The sequence below is a fragment of the Octodon degus genome, unplaced genomic scaffold (assembly GCF_000260255.1).
Source record: "Octodon degus isolate 3935 unplaced genomic scaffold, OctDeg1.0 scaffold00026, whole genome shotgun sequence".
Classification (NCBI taxonomy): domain Eukaryota; kingdom Metazoa; phylum Chordata; class Mammalia; order Rodentia; family Octodontidae; genus Octodon; species Octodon degus.
Genome location: NW_004524602.1, coordinates 4886969 through 4892059, shown reverse-complemented (window position 1 = coordinate 4892059; position 5091 = coordinate 4886969).

The following is a 5091-nucleotide window of genomic DNA, read 5'->3' as shown; positions in this document are numbered from 1 at the left end:
GGCAGTAAGTTGACAGAGTTTGAGATCAACTTCAACTACACAGTGAGTTCAAGGCCAACCTGAATTACACAGCAAGGCCCTGACAAAACAAATCTCCAGCAGAATAAAAGGCTGGGTTGGGGCTCAGAGACTGTTTAGCATGTGCCAGGCCCTGTGTCTAATGCCCATCGTAAGAACAAAAAGTTTGCTGAGTCAGAATACTGACTCTTTGCCCAACATTCCCTCCCTGCCCTCTCCGCCCAGAACCTCCCCCACGCGCTCAGAAGACAGCAAAGGTTCCTGGCTCAAACATGCAGCTTGTCATGGTTTGCAGAGAAACATGTCTGCCCGTATGTACCTGGCTCTGTGTACAAATACATCACCCAGCAAGGACGACACAGCCCTTTGGGAATGTTCCTTATCAGTAACACTTACGTGCACTGGAAGGATTTTAATTGTTTCATTGTCCTTTCAGTCTCTGTGAAGCAGCTCATAAAGAATCCTGGACAGAGACTTATGTGTCCCAGCTTTGTTATTCCTTTCTTGATGATACAGTGAGGATACAGCTGCTAAGACAGAACTGGGGAACTGGCTCCGGGCCACATTGCAAAATACAGTAAGTGTAAGGAGTGTCATTGGGATCCTAGAGTTGGAAGAGCTTGACCATAACTTTTTATTTTGTTTTTGAGGTGAGGTCTCACCATGTAGCCTGGGCTGGCTTCGAATTCATGAAGGTTCTTCTGCTTTAGCCTCCTGAGTACTGAGATAATAGACATGAGTTACCCTGCCAAGTTGGTTTTGTTTTTTATTTTTGTTTTTATTTTTTTGAGGGGATAAAGCCTTACTATGTAGCCCACAGTGGTCTCAAACTCACAGCAATCCTCCTATCTCAGCTTCCTGAGTGCTAGGGTTACAGGTATATGGCACTATGCCTGGCTCTATAAAAGTACATGTTTAATATTAATTATATTCCTGTATTTTTATTGAAATATAAAACAGAAGGTATATGGAGGAAGGGTATAGCTCAGGGAGGGAAGGGCAGGAGGGGAAGGAGACATAAAAATAATTAAGATGTGCTACATCCATGTACCAACTCCCCACAATGAATATAATTATTCTACACTGTGGATATGTACTGATAAAAATTTTTAAAATGCAAGTTGTACAAAATTAAGACTCAGTAAATTGACCAAATGTCTGGCTTTTATACAAAAAAGTCATAATAACACTGTGGATGTACCATACTGTTATAATACAACAGACTTGTCAGTCTACAGTAGAAGTCAACAGTAGTTACAGGAAACAAGGCTGAAAGACAGCATTTTAATACTGCTGGGAAGAACAGGGCAGGGTTTTAAGGCTATTTATTTAGTTTCTGGTTATCTGAGGCAGGGTCTCATAGTTTGGGCTAAACTTGAACTCATTATGCAGCCCAGGCTAGTCCTCAACTTACGATGATCCTCCTGCCTCAACCCCCTGAGTACTGGCAGTACAGGCAAGTGTACCATGCTGGGCTAGGACTTTTAAAATTATGGTATTGTCTCCAAGGAAACAAACCAAACAAACCAGAAAACCAAAAGAGAAATCACAAAAAGGAAAACGTACAACAGAAGATTTCCCATTCTGCCAGCTTCGGGTACATGGGCCCTGTGTGGACTGCTGTGCCTGGCTCTCTCTGTTCTCCAGTTTTCCAGGCCTGAGCCGTCCGTCACTCATCCATCAGCAAGCTGCAGGGTGTCCTGGGCAGCGTCCTGGGCGGCTGACCTGGGTGGAGTCCATCATCAATTCTATTTTTCCATGGAATGCTACACCAAGGGAGCTCTGGGAGGGGAAGTAGACACTCACCTTAGAGAAGCCCTAGGCAGGGAGAGTTGTGAAGACAAGCATATTAGGTACCCTCCTCTTCCATGCAATCTTCACATTGCTGTGGAGACCTAGAAAAATTAACAAATGAGAACCAGATGTGATGGTACACACCTGTGATCGCAGCACTCAGGGAGGCTGAGGCAGAAGAATCAGCACGAGTTCTGTGGTGTAAGGGCTATGCACTCTCCGAGCAGCTCACATGCACTATAAACTCAGTACCAATTACCAATTAAAGGTAGCAAGTGTAGGAAGGAAGCCACTTTGTTTGAAAGGAGGGAAACAGGTAAGCCAGAAAGCTATCCTAAACTGGGGCAGGTGGCATCAGAAAGTCAAACACCCATGGGCATTTGTCCTTAGCTTCCTTTTATTAAGTATCCTCCCAGGTGGATACAGGGAGCCTGCCATAACCTGATTTGCTCTCTGGACAGTCATAGATAAACCTTAGGTCATAGAACCCCGGCCTCGGTACCACTGCCTTTTTGCACATTCTTAGTGGGCACATTCTCTTTTCTCTTGTGGTTGTCAGGCCTTTATCTCTGGGATTGATAGGTTCATTGACAAGATCTGTCTTTCTATCATGTCATATATCCTATCTATCTATCTATCTATCTATCTATCTATCAATTGATCAAAATCTAACTCAGTGGTCAGGTTCAATGTTGACCTTAAGAGGAAATTTAATTTGATTCTCATCCAATTCAGCCTGTGACAACTGTGGACAGAACTGAGCTTGTGAACTGAGGCACCACTGTATATGTTTGTATACACAAATGTTTAGTAAAACTCTGTTTCAAAAAGTCCAAAACAAACAGAAAAACCAAAAACGGAAATGGAGAAAAAAGGGGGAAAAATTAATATGCTCTGATATAAGAGGACATTCAAGGGCCGGCCAGATAGCTCAGTGGATTAAAGTGCCTGTTTAGGCAGGCTTGGGGACCAGAGTTCCATCCCTGGAGTGCTGTGCCAGCCCTGCCCCCAGGGCACTGAGCTTGGGCGTGATGGTGAGTGCCTGTAATCCCAGCGCTTGGGAGGCTGAAAATAGGAGGATCACTACGAGTCTGATCTGTGTAGTGAGGCCCTGTAAATAAATATACATATATACCAAAAACTAAAAAAAATCGAGGGCCTTCAATATTTGTTGGTTTAAAAAAATATTTGTTGATTTTAGCTTTATATTATTTTTATTTTCTGAGATAGGGTCTCACTGGGAGTTTTCACTGACTTTGAACTATATACCCTATGCGGGCCTCAAACTCACAGCAATCTTTCTGCCACAGCTTCCTGAGTACTGGGATTACTGGCATGTGCCACCATGCCCCTGTACTATTATTTTATCCCAACACTATCAAAGCTTGAAAGTTTTGGGGCTGGGGAGATGGCTCAGTGGAATAAGCGCTTCCCTGGCAAGCGCAAGGGCCTGAGTTCAATCTCCAGTTCCGCCAAAAAAAAAAAAAAAAAAAAAAAAAAGAAAGAAAGTTTGTTGGGGGCCAGAAAGATAGCTCAGTGAAATAAGTGCTTGCCTGGCAAGCCCAAAGTCCTGAGTTCGATCCCTAGTACCAAAAAAAAAAAGAAGCAAGAGGTGCCAGGGAGATGGCTCAGTAGAATAAGTGCTTGCCTGGCAAGCCCAAGGTCCTGAGTTTGATCCCTGGTACCACCAAAAAAAAAAAAAAAAAAAAAAGAAAGAAAGAAACAACTGGGTCATAAAGTTTTTTTGGGAGACACATGGGTCATTCATGTTCTAGACATCAAGCCCTGCTATGGAATGACTTGAAAAAAACAGTAGGGCCAGGAGATAGCTCAGTGGCATAAGTGCTGTCGGTCAAGCATAAGGTCCTGAGTGTGATCTGTAGTATAACAACAATAATAACAACAAAAACAACCAGATGTGTTAAAGCCCATGAATACGCTGAAGCCCCTGAAGGAAAGACCTTTAGGAAAGAGGTCAAACAGAGGGAACAGCAGTACAGAGGCCCAAGAGGGTCTAGCCTGGCAGGCTTCACTAGACTCCCTCCTTGTTTGAAGCTCTTTAGCACCTATTACCTGAAGAGATAGCACCTATCTCTTCAACTACACTGATATCTTGTTTCTCATCAACCTCCTCTTTTATGCTTCTTTTTTAAAAATGAGTTAGGATCCCTTGGATCTAAGATCACAGGACTCTTCGTCCTTTTCTTTTTTCAATACAGTACTAGGGGTTGAACCCAGAACCTTTACACTGAGCTACATCCTCAGCTTTTTTTTTTTTTTTGATATAGAGTTTTGCTATTACAATTTGGACTCATAGTGATGCTCCTGTCTCAGCCTTCCCAGTGCTGGCATTATAGGTGTGTGCACTGCCAGCACAGCATGTGGCATCAGGGACCAAAATGGAGACCGAGAGACCAAGCTATCTTCCCAGCCCTCCGCTGTTTTTTTTGGAGACAAGGTTTCACTATGTAATTTCAACTAGCCTTGAACAGCTTATATAGTGTAGGCAGGCCTTGAAGTCCTGATCCTCCTGCTTCAGGCTCCCAAGTGCTAGGATTACAGGTAATCCCGTTTTACCTTCCTTTTTGTGACAGGATCTAAATCACTAAGTTGCCTGTTCTGGCTTGAATTTACAATTCTCCTGGCTCAGTCTTTGAGAGTGCTAGGATCACAGATGCGTGCCACCATGTCTGGTTTTCTTTTTTTCCAGACAAATTCTTATTTATTTATTTTTTTAATTTTTCTCACCATATTGACCAGGTTGCACTGCTTCAGCCTCCCTGGTGCAGGGCTCAGAGGCTTAAGCCACTGTGGCAGGTTGCCTTATTATTTATCACTTAGAACAGTGAAATAAAATCTGCCTCTCAACAGTGATTTAACACTTACTGGCATGTGGCACATGCCAGTAATCCAGTATTTGTTACCAATTAAGTCTGTATTCGTTACAGAATTTCTTAAAGAAGTGCAAACTTAGTTAACTTATCAGCATGTCTGTGCTCTCACTAAAAGGTACAAACATGAACTGATTGCTTAATTGACTGAGGCAGTGGGAACAGATGTATCTCCAGCCCTTTATTTTTTATGCTTTTTGAGACAAGGTCTTAGTTGAGAAACTGCCCAAGCTGGGTTTGAATGAATACCTTATCCTACGGCCTCAATTTCCCAGATTTATAGGAATGTACTACCACATCTGGCAAAATGTATTTTTATATTAAATTAAAATTAAACTTTAGGGGCTGGGGAGATAGCTCAGTAGAATAAGTGCTTGCCTGGCAAGCA